Here is a 19,144-nt window from a genome sequence, read left to right on the forward strand (position 1 = left end):
AATCACATAGCAGGGTGTGGTGGCTCACGCCCATAATCCCAGCACCTTGGAAGGCTGAGAGAGGAGAATCGCTTGAGCCCTGGAGCCTGGGCAACATGGGGAGACCTTGTCTCAAAAAAAAAAAAAAAATCCACGCTTGGTGGTGAGCACCTATGGTTCCAGCTACTTGGGAGGCTGAGGTGGGAGGATCGCTTGAGCCCAGGAGGTGGAGGCTGCGGTGAGCTGTGTCTGTGCCACTGCATTCCAGCCTGGGTGAGAGCGAGACCATGTCTCAAAAAAAACAAAACAAAACGACAAAAAGACAAAAAGCAAAACAAAACAAAAAACTTGCATAACATACAAATCACTATTAAGCCTGCCTGCTTCCTTGCTTTCTGCCTGCTTGCATGCTTCCTTTTCTTTTTCTTCTTTCTTTCTTTCATTCTTTCTTTCTCTTTCTTTCTTTTCTCTTTCTTTCTTTCCCTTCCTTCCTTCCTTCCTTCCTTCCTTCCTTCCTTCCTTCCTTCCTTCCTTCCTTCCTTCCTTCCTCCTTGCCTTTTCTTTTCTTTCTTTTTTGACATCTGACTCCATCACCCAGGCTAGTGTACCGTGATGCGATCTCAGCTCACCGCAACCTCTGCCTCCTGGGTTCAAGCAATCCTCCCACCTCAGCCTCCTGATTGTCTGGGACTACAGGTGTGTGCTACCATGCCTGGCTAATTTTTGTGTTTTCTGTAGTGATGGGGCCTTGCCATGTTGCCAAGGCTGGTCTCCAACTCCTGAGCTCAAGCAATCTGCCTGCCTTGGCCTCCCAAATTGCTGGGATTGCAGGCTGGAGCCACTGTGCCAGGCCTTAAACCATTTTAAAGTGTAAAATTCAGTGGGTTGCCTTAAACCATTTTAAAGTGTAAAATTCAGTCGGTTTTAGTATAATATATTCACAATGTTGTGCAACCATCACCATGACCTAATTCTGGAATATTTACATTAAACCAAAAGGAAATCTTATACTCATTCAGTCACTTGCAAGCCTCCCGCCATCTTCTGACAAGTACTAATGTACTTTATGTCTCTATGGATTACCTGTTCTGGGGATTTCAGGTAAATGGAATCATACACTATAACAGCACCTTTTTTTTTTTTTTTTTAACAGAGTCTTGTTCTGTTGCCCAGGCTGGAGTGTACTGGTGCAATTTCAGCTCACTGCAACCTCTGCCTCCTGGGTCCAAGCGATTCTCTTGCCTCATCCTCCAGAGTAGCTGGGATTATAGGTGCCCGCCACCACGCCTGGCTAATTTTTGTATTTTTAGTAGAGCCTGGGTTTCACCATGTTGGCCAGGCTGGTCTTGAACTCCTTAACTTAGGTGATCCACCCATCTCGGCCTCCCAAAGTGCTGGGATTACAGGTGTGGCGTGAGCCTCTGTACCCGGCCAGCAGCACATATTTTTAATTGCAATATTTATCTATGGCATCATACAGATGGACATTGTAGACAGAATTGGGGGATGTTGAAGGCGCGTGAGGGATGAAAAATGACCTATTGGGTACAATGTACACTATTCAGGTGACCTGTGCACTAAACATCTAGACTTCACCATTCCACAATTAATCCATGTAACCAGAAACCACTTGTACCCCTAAAGCTATTGAAATTAAAAAATGTTATAAAGGACTTATCTCTGGCATTGAAATAAGGCTATGTTTTTAGGAATTTCATCTAAAATATCAAAGTTATATACAAGGTGGAAAAACATACAATTTTGGAACAATTAGTAACCCTAACTTCCTTTAATATTACATAATAAAATTTTAAGGGCTACCTAAATTGTGTTTGCCTGCCCTCTTGGGCAGGTATGCACTTTGGTTCTCTTAATTGCAATGAGACAGAGACTGAAGAATGGAAGCGATGGAGAATGATTAGCAGAATTCATGTTCCCTTAATTCCCTAGCAAATAAAATGCATAGCAATATCCAGACATTACCCATCACGTTTTCAAGCTCCTACATAGTCTTCATGGCTCTGAGCTCAGAGCTGGCTGCAAGTGGTCCCTGATGGGTTTTGCCCACAGCATAGGCATGGCACCTCTGGAGACAGCTGGGCTAATGTTCAGCAAAGGCTGGCAGAAGCAGGGAGAGGGATTAGTCTTTCTTTCCTAACTTTCCCAAAAATAGAACTTGTGAGTTCATGGCGACATTTAGTCACAACTTAATTTTGTAAATAGAGACAGGGTCCCACTCTTTCACCTGGATTGGAGTGCAGTGGTGTGATCATAGCTCACTGCTATGGAGTGCAGTGGCGTGATCTGGGCTCGCTGCAAGCTCCGCCTCCTGGGTTCAGGCCATTCTCCTGCCTCAGCCTCCCAAGTAGCTGGGGTTACAGGTGCCTGCCGCCACGCCAGGCTAATTTTTTGTGTTTTTAGTAGATACAGGGTTTCACCATGTTAGCCAGGTTGGTCTCGATCTCCTGACCTCGTGATCCGCCCACCTCGGCCTCCCAAAGTGCTGGGGTTACAGGAATGAGCCACGACTCCTGACCTCCAAAGAGTTTTTCAGAGGGGATCCCAGAGCACTGAATGACGTCTTCACTAGTGACAAACACAGACAGATGCATGTACTTTAAAACTGAAATTCATGGCTGGGTGTGGTGGCTCACGCCTATAATCCCAGCACTTTGGGAGGCTGAGGCAGATGGATTGCCTGAGGTCAGGAGTTCAGACCAGTCTGACCAACATAGTGAAACCCCATCTTTACTAAAAATACAAAAATTAGCCAGGTGTGGTGGTGTGTGCCTGTAGTCCCAGCTACTTGGGAGGCTGAGGCAGGAGAATTGCTTGAACTTGGGAGGCGGAGCTTGCAGTGAGCCGAGATCCCACCAATGCACTCCAGCCTGGGCAACAGGGCCAGACTCCGTCTCAAAAAAAAAAACAAAAATAAACCCAAAACCAAACAAAAAAAACCCCCAAAACCAAAAACTGAAATTCACTGAAGTAAAAGTGACAGGAACGTGGGGAGAAAATGATTCTACAGCCATCATAATTTTTTTTTTTTTTTTTTTTGAGACAGACTCTTGCTCCATCGCCTAGGCCAGTGGCACGATCCCGGCTCACTGCAACCTCTGCCTCCCAGGTTCAAGTGATTCTCCTGCCTCAGCCTCCCAAGTAGCTGGACTATAGGCGCATGCCACCATGCCTGGCTCATTTTTGTATGTGATTTTTTATAATAGGAATAGCCAGCTATGTCTTGAAGATTATGAAAACATTCAGATTTTTAAAAATTCGGAGAGCTGGCTATGGGTGGCTTGCACCTGTAATCCCAGCTACTTGGGTGGCTGAGGTGGGAGGGTCACTTTAGGCCAGGTGTCCCAGGCCAGCCTGGACAACATAGCAAGACCCTCATCTCTTTAAAAAGTTTTAAACAATTATCTGGGCTTGGTGGCACACACCTGTAGTCCCAGCTACTCAGGAGACTGAGGTGGGAGGATCACTTGAGTCCAGGAGTATAAGGCTTCAGTGAGCTATGATCATGCCACTGCACTATAGCCTGGATGACAGAGTGAGACCCTGTCTCAAAAAAAGAAAAAATGAGTTCAAAGAAAGGAGAGGCATAATTCATTGGAATGATGGCCTCGTACAGCGGTTCACGCCTGTAATCCCAGCACTTTGGGAGGCCAAGGTGGGTGGATCACCTGAGGTTAGGAGTTCGAGACCACCCTGGCCAACCTGGTGAAACCCCGTCTCTACTAAAAATACAATAATTAGCCGAGTATGGTGGGGGGCACCTGTAGTCCCAGCTACTCAGGAGGCTGAGGCAGGAGAGTTGCTTGAACCTGGGAGGCAGTGGCTGCAGTGAGCCAAGATCGCACCATTGCACTCCAGCCTGGGCAACAGAGTGAGACTTGGTCTCAAGAAAAAGAAATTCACTGGAATGAGATTTTCTTTCATTTATTGTCATTCATTAAATATTTAGTAAGTTCCTATTATTTGCTCTGCACTGTGCTAGATGTGCCATGATCAAGAGGATTGGGTTGCCCTGAAATAGTCAATTCTGATCACATAATTTAAAAGGACCTCAGTGAAGAAGAGTAAAAGGAGATGTCTGAAAAAGCCACTGTGATAGTATGCAGCATTTTCTAATTAGTTTGGATATTAATAGAAAATATATGCATGACAGAAATAAGGAAATGTGACTAAAGATAAATAGAGAGAGTTCCACAAATCTGTAAAAATGGCATGAGGAATACTACAGCTCAAATGCAGGGAGAATTGCAAAGCCACTAACGACAAATAAAACAGTTTTTTAGGCCAGGCGTGGTGATCCATGCCTGTAATCCCACCCCTTTGGGAGGCCAAGATGTGTGGATCACCTTAGGTCAGGAGTTTGAGACCAGCCTGGCCAGCATGGTGAAACCCCGTCTCTACCAAAAATACAAAAATTAGCCGGGAGTGGTGGCGTGTGCCTGTAGTGCCAGCTACTCGGGAGGCTGAAGCAGAATCACTGGAACCCAGGAGGCGGCAATTGGAGTGAGCCAAGATCACACCACTGCACTCCAGCCTGAGTGACAGAGTAAGACTCTATCTCAGAAGAAAAAAAGATCACATTTAGCTGAAGAAGACAAAAGAAGACCTAGGTCTGATGCTTGGGCTGTGTAGTGTGAACAAGTGACAGAGGAAGCATAACCCTTTGAGTCTGTCTTCTGTGTCAAAGAAAATGGTCTGGATACTGAAAAAGGTAAAACAAAAGTGGGTCAGAAGGAACTGGAGCCCAAAATGGGCGAGAAGTGTGAGAATATATAAATTGTACAGTGATCTAAATAATTTTCAATTATCAGGCCTACGTGAATTAGATCTCAGCTTACTCAGAGAGCCCTGAATAAGTAGATGAACAGATATTCTTTTATTTGAAAATCAAGGAGAATGAAATCAAGGTCGGATATTAACAAATACAAAGGCAATTTCTAATAGGAGAAGCTGGAGCTCTCAAATTATATGCTGATGAAATTGGTTTTGATTCCGGGCAAGATTCAAGAAAGAATTCTTCAAAGTATCATTTATGTGGTCATATAAAGGAAACACATTATTAGAAGTGAGAGTTTGCTAGAGATGTGTATTTTCAGATTCACTTTATTTTTATTTATTTATTTTTTTGAGACAAGGTGTGACTCTGTCACCCGGGCTGGAGTGCAGCGGCACGATTATGGCTCCACCTCCTGGGCTCATGGCATCCTTCCACCTCAGCCTCTTGAGTAGCTGGGACTACAGGTGCACGTCACCATGCTTGGCTAGTTTAGCAATTTTTTTTGTTGTTGTTGTTAGAGATGGGATTTCCACATGTTGCCCAGGCTGTTTTCCAACTCCTTAATTTTTCAAAGTGCTAGGCTTACAGGTGTGAGCCACTGCGCCTGGCTAACTTTACTTTCTTTATTTTGACATGATTAATGAATTTGTAAAAGAAGGAATGCAAATGACAGGAAATCTTTTTTTTTTTTTTTTTGAGATGGAATCTCACTCTGTTACCCAGGCTGGAGTGCAGTGGCACAATCTCCGCTCACTGCAACCTCCTCCTCTCAGGTTCAAACGATTCACCTGCCTCAGTCTCTTGAGTAGCTGGGACTACAGGTGCACACCACCATGCCCAGCTAATTTTTGTATTTTTTAGTAGAGATGGGGTTTCACCATATTGCCCAGGGGGGTCTCGAACTCCTGACCTCGTGATCCACCCACCTCAGCCTTCCAAAGTGCTGGGGTTACAGATGTGAGCCACCGCACCTGGCCAACAGGAAATCTTGTCTTCCATAGGGCTATAGGTTTCTCAGGGTACCTTCCAGACTGCAAGGTCCTTGAGTGTAAACGATTGTGCCTCATTTGTCGTCGTGTCCTCCAATGCCTGCCTGAAACAGATTTTTCTTTTTTGAAGAAACATCCTGAGATTTAGTTTTTATTTATTTATTTATACACAATAGTTGTACATATTTATGTAGTACATATGGTATTTTGACACACGCATACAATGTGTAATGATCAAATCAGGGTAATTGGACTATCACTTCACATATTTATCATTTCTCTGTGTTAAAAACATTCCAAATCTTCTCTTCTAGCTATTTTGAAATATATGATAAATTATTATTAACTATAGTCACCCTACTATTCTATCGAACATTAGAAATTATTCCTTCTATCTAACTGTATTTTCGTACCCATTACCTAACCTCTCTTCATTCCCCCTTCCTCCTACCCTTCCTGGTCTCTGTAACCACGATTCTATTCTCTACCTCCATAAGATCAAATTTTTAGCCCTCACATATGAATGAGAACATGCAATATTTGTCTTTCTGTGCCTGGCTTATTTCACTTAACATAACATCCTCCAGTTTCATCCATGTTGCTTCAACTGGCAGGAGTTTATTCTTTATTATGGCTGAATAATATTCATATATATGTATATATCACATTTTCATTTCTGTCACTTTTTTTAAATACCCACATTTCTTTATACATTCATCCATTGATGAACTGTCTTAGGTTAAGATTCCATTCGTTGGCTATTGTGAATATGCTGCAATAAACATGCAAGTGCAGATATCTCTTTGGAATGCTGATTTCCTTTGTTTTGGGTATATAACCAGCAGTGGAATTGCTAGATCATCTGGTGGTTCCCTTTTTAGTTTTTTTTTTTTTTTTTTTTGAGACGGAGTCTCGCTCTGTCGCCGGGGCTGGAGCGCAGTGGCTGGATCTCAGCTCACTGCAAGCTCCGCCTCCCGGGTTTACGCCATTCTCCTGCCTCAGCCTCCCCAGTAGCTGGGACTACAGGCGCCCGCCACCTCACCCGGCTAGTTTTTTGTATTTTTTTAGTAGAGACGGGGTTTCACCGTGTTCGCCAGGATGGTCTCGATCTCCTGACCTCGTGATCCGCCCGTCTCGGCCTCCCAAAGTGCTGGGATTACAGGCTTGAGCCGCCGCGCCCGGCCCCTTTTTAGTTTTTGAGGAACCTCCTCTGTACTGTTTTCCACAGTGGCTGTACTATTTTACATTCCCACCAACAGGGTAGAAGTGCTCCTCTTCTCCTTGTTAGCATCTGTTCTGTTCTTTTCTTTTCTTTTTTTGAGACAGAATCTTGCTCTTTCGCCCAGGCAGGAGTGCAATGGCATGATCTCGGCTCACTGCAACCTCCGCCTCCTGGATTCAAGCAATTATCTGCCTCAGCCTCCCGAGTCCCTGGGATTATAGGCACCCGCCACCACGCCTGGCTAATTTTTGTATTTTTAGTAGAGACAGGGTTTCACCATCTTGGCCAGGCTGGTCTCGAACTTGTGATGTGCCTGCCTCGGCCTCCCAAAGTGCTGGGATTACAGACCTGAGCCACTGCGCCTGGCTGCTTCTTCTCCTTTTTTTTTTTTTTTTTTTTTTAAACCTTTCCTCTGGTGCTGAGCATTTGTTATTTTTGATCTTTTTGATAATAGCCATTTTACTGGGGTGAGATATCTCATTGTGGTTTGATTTGTGTTTGCCTGATATGATTAGTGATGTTGAGTATTTCTTTTCATATACCTGTTGGCCATTTGTATATCATTTATTTATTTTTAGAGATAGGGTCTTGCTATATTGCCCAGGTTGAACTTGAATGTCTGGCTTAAGAGATACTCCCACCTCAGCCTGATGAGTAGCTGAAACTACAGGCATGCGCCACCATACCCTTATACATCTTCCTTTGAGAAATGTCTATTCAGATCTGTTGCCCATTTTTAAATTGAATTATTTGTTTACTTTTGCTATTGAGTTGCATGAACTCCTTGTATATTCTGATTATTAATCCCTTGATAGATGGATAGTTTACAAATATTCTTTTTTTTTTTTTTGGAAGGAGTCTCGCTCTGTCGCCCAGGCTGGCGTGCCGTGGCCGGATCTCAGCTCACTGCAAGCTCCGCCTCCCGGGTTCACGCCATTCTCCTGTCTCAGCCTCCCGAGTAGCTGGGACTACAGGCGCCTGACAACTCGCCCGGCTAGTTTTTTGTATTTTTTAGTAGAGACGGGTTTCCCCGTGTTAGCCAGGATGGTCTCGATCTCCTGACCTCGTGATCCACCCGTCTCGGCCTCCCAAAGTGCTGGGATTACAGGCTTGAGCCACCGCACCCTGCCAGTTTACAAATATTCTTTTAATTCTTAAAATTAGTTAATTATTTTGTAAAGACAGGGTCTCACTGTGTTGCCCATCCTGGCCTTGAACACCCGGCCACAAGCCATCCTCTTGCCTTGGCCTCCAAAAGTGCTGGGATTACAGATGTGAGTCACTGCACCCAGCCAGTTTGCAGATATTTTTCCCATTCTATAGGTTGTCTCTTCACTTTGTTAATTATTTCCTTTGCTGTGCCAAAGCTTTTTAGTTAAAGATAGTCCTGTTTGTCTATTTTTGTTTTTGTTGCATGCACATTTGAGGTCTTACACACAAAAAAGTCTTGCTCAGACCAGTGTTCTGGAGCATTTCCCCCATGTGTTCTAGTAGTTTTGTAGTTTCAGGTCTTAAAATCAGCTCTCGAAGCCATTTTGAGTTTATTTTTGTGTATGATGAGATATAGGAGTCTAGTTTTATTCTTAAGCACGTGGATATCAGTTTTCTGAGCACCATTTATTGAAGAGACTGCCCTTTCCCTGTTGGGGTCCGTGCCGGGGGTGGTGGAGAATGAAAGAACACACAAAGACAAAGACACACAGAGAACATGGTGGCCGCACTCAGAGCCTCCACCTCACTTTATTTATACCCCATAAACCCCACGTCAGCAGAAAGAATGCAATGCAAAACAAACTTTCTTTTCCCAGATGTAACCTTCTACTCAGTTCCTTGTTTCTATGCTCTTCCTTATCTGCCCACCTTCTTGGCGCCTACGGGAGTTCATTAGAAGTTCAACTGGAGATACTGTCCTTGAGCCCTATCTATTCTCAGCATACTGTTTTCAAAGGCCCCTGCATTTCCCCCTTTTTGTTTTTGTTTTGCCTGAATCCTAAAAAGGTAGCCCATATTTGTTCCTGTGTTTTCTTTTGTTTTTGGAGGCGACGGAGTGAGCATCGAATCACCAAAAGAAGTAGACCCAATCCAAGTGCCCAAAGCAATATACTTCCAGAGATTGTAGAAATCCATGTTTTCATCTGGGTCCATGGGTTAAAGGCAGCAAGGCACTGACCCAGCTTCTGCAGGGTTACGGTTCCAGACAACACATGTAATTGTTGTCGAAATGCTTCGGAAATGTTCTGAGTGAGCTCTTGGATGTCCAAACTAATATTTTTATGGCCTACTAATAATTTTCGGATTACAGTCCAATTCTGAGAGATGTTAAAAGGCACAGGCGTTATACAAAATTGAGTGGAGTTCCAATCACATTGTAATGTCATCCGAGTACTGAGTACAGAGAGCTGATCTCCAAGCCATGTCAATGCTTGCTCCATGTTGTCCAATCTTTCAGCAAGTTGAGAGTCAATGTTTCGTTGTTGAAGCCATAACCAGTGAGATTGTTCGTGCCATTGCTGCACAAATTCAGCATTTTGTATACTTTGATGTAGAGCGAGCCCTGCTACGGCCGCAGTGGAGACGATGGTGACAAGGCTCATCACTGAGGCAATTATAAGTCCAAGGGCACGGCGGGTTCACTGGAGAGAAGTCCAAATATAAGTTTCAAGAGGTGATGCCCCCCACGGTCACGTAAGGTTAACAGGTAGCCAAATTTCCTTCGAGCCCTGAGGATATAAATATCCCCAGTAAAGTTGTGCCATCAAGAATGATTGAGGCAAGACAAAAATGTACATGTATCTGTACAATTAACAATTCCCGTATTATTATCACATGTCAAATTCCCCGCTAATAATAGGTAGGGCTTGCGGACACAAGCAATAATATATCGGGAGGTATTCTGATATAACTGAATATGAAAGGAGTTATTTGGGTTAGAAAGATTAAGGGACATATTCCCCACAAAAGTGCTAATGGCAACGCCTGCAGCTAACAACTTCCAAAGATGACTCTGTACTTCAGGCCTCCTTCACGCCATACCAAGGTTTCATTACTGTTAGCGGCAATACTTTTATTTACCCAGTGCCATTTCAAAGGTATATGACTAAATTTTATTTGAAAATCACCGTGCACACTCCAATCAGTTATTTGCATCCCATTATATTCTAATAAAATCCGGGGTTTAGTTCCCCGACATTGTTGCCACTCTAGCACCTCAATATTAGGAGAAACCTCTGGAATAGGACAAAAAGGTAAAGAACTAGGAATAGTTTCATTACTATATACAGTATGATTATACTGAAAGCTTCTAGTTACAATAATAACAGTATTAGCAGCCACATGACTATGATTATAGCGAACAGCCCAAGCTTCATGCGATTTTCAGAGACAATGACTATTTCCCATACATATTGGAAGTCCTTCCACTCCAAATTGGTATGTGCTGATTATAATTCCTGTTTCCCATTCTATGTTGTCCTTGTCCATATCGGGGGACGGCATCCAAGTAATGTCATTGGTGAAAACCTTAATTTCCGCCTCTCCCCAGGCGACTCCCTGATACAAGGGCGGAAAGGGAATATAAGTCCAATATTCATACAAAGCCTCACTAAGAGAAATAAGTCCCCCGCCGAGGCACATCTAACAAAGGAAGAAATGCATGCTGAATCCAGTTTTCTTTTCAACAGGGTTTCAATCATCTTGTAGGAAACCACTCAGGTCCGCTCCCTGTAAGGACAAGAGCATAGCCCCGTCCCTGTTTTAGAACTTGCCCTTGAACATACTTACCTTCTTCATTAGGATACCAAACCTTTAAATTGTCAGCGGGGACTATCGCCGAGGGAGGTGAGGAAAGATGGGTTACGACAGCGGAGTCTTGCAATTGTCTCCATTGATTCAAAAAAATTAAGGTAAAAAGAACCTTCAAAATCTGGTTTCTGGGGGGCTCATTTCCCCCTTTTTGTTTTAGTAGTTGAGTTTTTAAAGTTAAATTTGCGCACTCGATGGCTTGACCTTGACTGTTGCCCGGGATACCGGTGATATGTTGAATATTGTATTGCTGTAAGAAAACTTGTAATTTATGAGAGACATAGGTAGGGGCATTATTAGTTTTAAGTATAAGAGGAATGCCCATGATGGCAAAACAAGCTAAGAGATGTGTAATAACAGAATCAGCTTTCTCAGATGGCAACGGAGTGGCCCATTGAAAATGAGAAAAGGTATCAATGGTATGATGAACATACTTTAACATACTTTAATCGTCCAAAAGAAGGGACATCTCATGGATTAACCCCAGGATGGAAGGATGGAATGCTCAAAGGAGCACAGGAAAGACAAGCTCGAATAAGAGAACGAGCTTGTTTTGTTCTGCAGCATGTAGGTGGCCGATTAAAAGCGAATCAATCTGAGTATTACCATGAACTAATGGTCCAGGAAGTTGAGAATGAGAACGAAGATGAGTGATGAATAAAGGAGCTCGACATTGGCTCAAAGTAGAAGATAATAAGGAAAAGAGTTTTTGAAGAGAAGAAGTAGCACAAAGAGGTAAAGTGGCCTGAGAAATATAAGAAGTAACATAAACGGCATATTGAGAATCACTAACAATATTACAACTAGTAGTAGGGAAATGAAGTAAGACCATGAGAATAGCAAACAGTTCTCCCTGTTGCACCGAGGGATAAGGATAAACTGTAACTCGAGATTGATGAACACTCCAATATCCAGTCTTACCATTGCTACTAGCATTGGTAAAAAAGGTAGGACCTTGAACAGGAAATACAGAAATTAGTGAGAAAGGCAACACAAAATGTTGTCTAAAAAATGAAAAGATCGGAGACTTAGGATATTGGGTAGAAAATTGTCCAACAAAGGAAGCGCAAGAAACTTGCCAAGAATCAGAAGTTGCAAGAAGATAAGTGATCTGATTATGAGTGAATTGAGAAATAATTAAGGAAGGATCTCCTCCCTAAAGTTGTCAACAACGATGTCATCCTTTGATGATCAGCTCAGCTAAACGATCAATATAAATAGCCAAGCGTTTAGATATTTTATTTGACAAAAAGATCCATTCTAGCGGCTGATTGGTCTGATGAATCATTCCTGTAAGAGAATGTAAAGTATGAAATAAACAAAGGGAAAGGGGAACATCGGGAAGGAGATAATGTAAATGGGCCTTTTGAAGTTGCTCTTCTACAAGCTGGAGTTACTGTAAAGCCAAAGGAGTTAAATGGCGTGAGCTGTCCAAGTGACTGTTTCCTTCTAGAATAGAAAAAAGATGTTGTAACTGATATGTTGGTATTCCTAAAACAGGACGCATTCAATTAATGTCTCCTAGAAGCTTTTGAAAACCATTTAATGTTTTTAAATGATCACGTCGAATTTGAGTTTTTTGGGGGTCGAATATTTTGTGTTCTTAAGGTATAACCTAAATATTGAATAGGAAAATCCAGTTGAATTTTTTCTGGAAAAAATCTTCACAGAGGAAAGGGAAGATTTTCCTGTTATCTCTACCTTATTTCAGGCCCTTAAAAACAAAGTCTTGATTTGAGTAAGGGCAACATCATCTCAACCAGCCTGAGCATTAAGAGTAGCATATTGGCCCGTGCCTGTGAGTTGTTCCTCAGTGGGTCCTGGGGGATCACACGTAACATTTTTTCTAGCCTGTACATGCGCCTTGTCCATTCACCAGCTGTGCAATTGTAACCACTGAGAATGATCAAGAAAAGCCTTCCCCAAAGTCTCCCAGTCTATAGGAATCATCAAATTTTTTGATGAAAAAGCATCAAGAAGACCAAGGATAAAAGGAGATTGAGATCCATAGTTAGAAATGGCAGCTTTCATTTCTTTAAAAATTTAATTTGTAAGGGATTAAATTGGACATTATTGCCACCATTTAAAAACTGAGCATTAGGAGCAAAAGAAGCACAAATAATTGGAAACAGACCCAGCTCCTTAAATTTTTTTATCTTTTCCTTTTCTTCCCTCCCCCAGTGGCGGGCAAGGCACTGAGAAAACTTTACCAGACAAAGGTAAAGGTAAGGAAGCCAGGGGGTTGGAGGCACTGGAAAATCCTCTTTTAACAGGGCAGAAGGAAAAGAAACAGGGAAAGCTCGCAAAGGTGAATTAGAAGAATGTATCTGTAATATTTGTTGAAGCATTTCCATAATACACTGCATGTCAGAATTTCCCTTAGAAGAAGGAAGAGCTGGCTTTTTCTCTTCTCCCCCTTTTGCTACCCCCCCATTCTCTGTTACCCTGGCACAAATGGGCTCCATTTCAGATTTATTTTTTCCCAAATCCTCAGATACCTTTCCTACTGTGGCTACATTACCACACTCTGAATCAGTCTCAAGTAACTCTAATGTCTGAGTGATAGAGTTACACAAGGTCCACAATTTTAGAGGCATAATATCCCCTAACTGGAGAGCTCTAAGCAGAGCTTTTACTACCTGTAACCATTCTCTCCGATTCAGCTGCACTTTAGTCTGATACTGAAACCAGTAACAATGTTGTTCAACATGGGCAAACAATCACTTCAAAGTCTTTTTCTTTCACTTCTACTCCTATAGACAGCAACAGTCCTTGAAACAGGCGTAAATATTCTGAGGCCAGAGAGATGGAATTCCCATAATGAAAGCTTAAGAAGGTTCCCCTTAACAATATCCGGGCCTTACCCGCCCCTAGGGGGTTCCCCTTCTTGCTCTCCCCTACTCACCCGTGCTGACCCTGCTCGCTGCGCCACTTGTTGGGGTCCATGCCGGGGGTGGTGGAGAATGAAAGAACACACAAAGACAAAGACACACAGAGAACATGGCGGCCGCACTCAGAGCCTCCGCCTCACTTTATTTATACCCCATAAACCCCACGTCAGCAGAAAGAATGCAATGCAAAACAAACTTTCTTTTCCCAGATGTAACCTTCTACTCAGTTCCTTGTTTCTATGCTCTTCCTTATCTGCCCACCTTCTTGGCGCCTACGGGAGTTCATTAAAAGTTCAGTTGGAGATACTGTCCTTGAGCCCTATCTATTCTCAGCATACTGTTTTCAAAGGCCCCTGCATTTCCCCAGTGTAAATTTTTGGCACCTTTGTTGAAAATGAGATGGCTACAATGTGTGGCTTTATTTCTGGGTTCTCTATTCTGTTCCGTTGGTCTATGTGTATGTTTTTATGCCAGTTCCATGCTGATTTGATTACTATAGCCTTGTAGTATATGTAGTATACTACTGAAATCAGGTAGTGTAATGTCTCTGGCTTTGTTCTTTTTGCTCAGAATTACTTTGGCTATTCAGAATCTACTATGGTTCTATAAAAATTTTAAGATTAAAATTTGTAACAATCTGGTCTGGCGTGGTGGCTCACGCCTGTAATCCCAGCACTTTGGGAGGCCAAGTCTGGAGGATCACTTGACATCAGGTGTTTGAGACCAGCCTGACCAACATGGTAAAACCCCGTCTCTACTAAAAATACAAAAATTAGTCAGGCATGGTGGTGCACGCATATAGTCCCAGCTACTCAGGAGGCTGAGCAGGAGAATTGCTTGAACCTGGAGGCGGAGGTTCCAGTGAGCCGACATCACGCCACTGCACTGCAACCTGGGTGACAGAGGAAAATTCTGTCTTTAAAAAAAAAAAAAAAGGTAGCTTTTTCTATTTATGTAAAAATATCATTGGTATTTTGATAGGGATTGCATTGAGCCTGTAGGTTACTTTGGGTGGTATGAACATTTCAACAATATTAACTCTTCTAATTCATGAGCATCATTTATCTTTCCATTATTTTTGTGTCCTCTTCAATTTCTTTCATTAATGTTTTATAGTTATCATTGTAGAGATCTTTGATTTCTTTGGTTAAATTGATTCTTAGGTATTTTATTTTATTTTTGTAGCTATCGTAAAATGGGATTGCTTCTTGATTTCTTTTTCAGATTGCTCACCGCTGGCATACAGAAATGCTACTGATTTTTATACGTTGCTCTTTGTATCTGCAAACTTTACGAAATTTATCAGTCCTAAAACTTTTTTTGTGGTATCTTTAGTTTTTTCTTGAAATAAGATAATGTTATCTGCAAGGAAGGACAGTGTGACTTCTTCCTTTCCAATGTGAGTGTTCCTTATTTCTTTCTCTGGTCTAATTGCTCTGGCTAGGCCGTCCAGTTGAATAAAACTGGCAAAAATGGGCACCCTTGTCTTGTTCCAGATCTTCAAGGAAAGACTTTCAATTTTTGTCCATTCAGTATGATGTTAGCTGTGGGTTTGTCATATATTGCCTTTATTGTTTGAGGTGTGTTCCTTCCATACTCAGTTTGTTAAGAGTCTTTATCATGAAGGGATGTTGAATTTTATTCAATGCTTTTTCAGCATCTATTGAAATGATCATATGGTTTTTGTCTTTGATTCTGTCAATGTGGTATATCATGTTTATTGGTTTGCATATATTGAACCATCTTTGCTTCCCTGGGATCAATCTCACTTGATCTTTTACATATTAATTCTTAATTTAATAAGTAATTATTAGTGAAGAGACTAATAATATTAATATTAATTCATTTAATATTTATTTTTAATTTAATTTAGTTTGTTAGTATATTTTGTTGGGGATTGTTGGCTATGTTTCTCAGGGGTAGTAGAATATAGTTTTCTTTTATTATTGTGTCTTTGTTAGGTTTTGGTATCAGGGTAAAGCTGGCCTCACAGAGGAAGCAGTACCTTCTTATTAATTTTCTGGAATAGTCTGAGTAGAACTGGTATTATTTCTTTACAAGCTTGGTAGAATTTATCAGTGAAGGCATCTGGTCCTGGGCTTTTCTTTATTGGCAGACTTTTTATTATGGCTTTAATCTTGTTACTTTTTATTGGTCTGTTTAAGTTTTCTATTTCTTCATGATTTGATCTTGGTAGTTTGCATGTGTCCATATATATATATATAGTTGTCCAATTTGTTAGCATGCAGTTGTTTATAATATTCTTTAATAATCCTTTATGTGTCTGTGGCATCAGTTATAATGTATTCTTTTTCATCTCAGTTTCATTCATTTTATTTTTATTTATTTGTTTATTTTATTATTATTTTTTAGAGATGGAGTCTTGCTACCTTGCCCAGGCTGACCTTGAACTCCTGGGCTCAAGTGATCCTCCTGCATCAGCCTACCAAGTAGATGGTATGCATGCACCACCATATCTGGCTATTTTTCTTTAATTGATACTAATATTTGTACATATTTATGAAGTAACTGATATGTTGATATACGCATAGAATGTGTAATGATCAAGTTAGGGTACTTAAGATATCCCTCACCTCAAACATTTATCATTTCTTGGTGTTGGGAACATTTCAAATCTTCCCTTCTTGCAATTTTGAAATATACAATATATTGTTGTTAAACATAGTCACCCTACTGGGCTATTGAACACTACCAACTATCTAACTGTATGTTTGTACCATAACTTTTTTTTTTTCCTTTTTGAGATGGATTCTCACTCTGTCCCCCAGGCTGGAGTGCAGTGGTGCCATCTTGGCTCACTCCAACCCCTGCCTCCTGGATTCAAGCGATTCTCCTGCCTCAGCCTACTGAGTAGCTGAGATTACAGTTGCCTGCCACTACACCCAGCTAATTTTTGTATCTTTAGTAGAGATAGGGTTTCACCATGTTGGCTGGCTGGTCTAGAACTCCTGACCTCAAATGATCCACCCACCTCAGCCTCCCAAAGTGCTGGGATTACAGGCGTGAGCTACCATGCCTGGTGTGTTATTTTTTTTTTTTCTTTTCAATAATGACCATTGTAACTGGGTAAGATGTTATCTCATTGTGGTTTTGATTTGCATTTTCCTGATGATAAGTGATGTTGACCTTTTTTTTTTTTTTTTTTTTGAAGCAGGATCTCACCCAGGCTGTAGTGGTATGATGAAAACTTACTGCAGCCTCGACCTCCCATCTCAGCCTCCTAACTGGCTGGGACTACAGGCATGCATCATTACATCCAGCTAATTTTTAAATTTTTTGTAGAGATGGTCTCACCATGCTGCCCAGGCTTATCTCAAGCTCCCGGCCTCAAGGAATCCTCCCACCTCAGCCTCCAAAAATGCTGGGATTACAGGTGTGAGCCACCACACCTGGTCTTATAATGTTTACATTGATTTGCATATGTTGAACCATTATTGCATCAGCTGGATGAATCCCATGTGATCATGGTACCTGTCTAAATATCTTTTTAATGTGTTTTTGGATTCAATATGATAATATTTTGTTAAGGATTGTTGACTCTATGTTTATCAGATATCTCAGCCCATAGTCTTTTTTTGTGATGTTCTTGTCTGGTTTTGGTATCAGGGTTATGCTGATCTGACAGCATGAGTTAGAAAGTACTTCCTTCTCTCAATTTCCTTGGAATAGTTTGGGAAGAATTGGTGTACTTTGTTCTGTATACGATTGATACAATTCAGCAGCAATGCCATCTGGTCCTGGACTTTCCTTTGTTGGGAGTTTTTTAAAATTACTGATTCAATCTCATTCCTCATTATTAGTCTGTTTAGGTTTTCTATTTCTTTGCAGTTCAATCCTGGTGGTTGTGTGTCCAAAAATTTTCCATCTCCTTCCATTTCTTAGCATATAGTGGCTTGTTATAGTCTCTAATAATAGTTTGTATATGTGTGGAATCAGTTGTAGTGTCTCCTTTCTCCCCCCAATTTTGATTATTTAGGTCTTCTTCCTTGTTTTCTTGATTAGTCTAGCCAAGTTTATCAATTTTGTGTAAGTTTTCAAAAAACCAACATTTTGTTTCATTGATCCTTTGTATTGTTTTTTTAAGTCTCTATTTCATTTAATTCTGCTTTTTTTAATAGCTTTTGCTTATTTTATTCAATATATTTGAACTTAATCATTCACAAATTTAACCTATCCTTTAAAGTAGGCATTATTTTATATTATCCTATTTGTGTACAAAACAAACTCTTTACATATTCACACTTAGGTAAGTGCACATGAAAAATCCTAAAAGAATATACATTATTAAATTCAAATGCTGGTAACCTTTGGGAGGGTAATAAAGGGAGATCATTTTTTATTTCATTCTGTATATTTGAATTTTTTACAACATGTATTTATGGATTACTCACATAAATTATTTTTTAAAAGGCATAATGGGATTCAGTTAAACCATACTTTCTAGTCATTATGTGCATATTAATCAGGACTTCTATTATTTCAAGTAGCTCTTAAAGTTTGCGAAATACTTTCTAATTTCCCCCTCAATTTTGCTTGCCCCAGTCATTTATTTAGTAAACCCTTTTCTTCACTCATAAGTTAATTCCAGTTTTGTCAGAAGTACAATTTAAAGTGGCTCCAGGCTACAGGTAATCCTGTTCAAAATTCAGGAACTCAAGAAACTTGGATGGGTTTTTAGAACTAAAAAAAGGTTTAGATAATGCGTTCTGTATCCAAACTCATAAATGAATATATGTGGTACCAAGGGATACTTTGTATTGCTATCTAGGCACTTTTGCACTAATGTTGCCTTTAGGGAAGTGGTTTATAATCCTTGGGTGCCCACTGGAAAAATCTGTGGAACTTTAAAAAAATATATACATGCTTAGGCACCATCTTTAAAGATTTCGAGTCTATAGTTGTAAGGGAAGCAAATGTTCTTTAGAAATGTTTTTTCCTAAGAAGAAGAAGAGAAAAGAAATGCTTTTTCCTAAATCTCGATCAGTGATTATATGTGTAAAAAAATGACATTACCCAGAGAATGACTGAATACAGAACCTTATGGAATGCAAAAGCTAAAAAATTCAGAGTAAAGTTAGGGTTTTTTTGGGAGGAAGGGAACAGAATTGGTTTCTGCTAAACATATTCAAAAGCACCAAAAAAGATGAAAAACAATTTTAAAACATGTATTTTTGCACTAGTGGTGTTTTATAGTATGCAGTCTTCCTCGGAAGCCGTGTACTGATAATATAGGGCAAAGACTGTAAACAAATAACAAACATAATCCTGAGGTTTATTTATCAAATGCCAGTCAGTGAAATCTCTGACCAGCTTTTAAAATGAGGGCAGTTTCATTACACTGGCATACTTGGCAAACCAGGTAAATACAGAAACCCTGTTCAAGATTTAAAAAATGGAGCAACACTGGTCAGCGTTTGGTATGTGAATATAATATACCTACTGAAAA

Source organism: Macaca nemestrina, chromosome 4 (genome assembly GCF_043159975.1).
Source record: "Macaca nemestrina isolate mMacNem1 chromosome 4, mMacNem.hap1, whole genome shotgun sequence".
Lineage (NCBI taxonomy): Eukaryota > Metazoa > Chordata > Mammalia > Primates > Cercopithecidae > Macaca > Macaca nemestrina.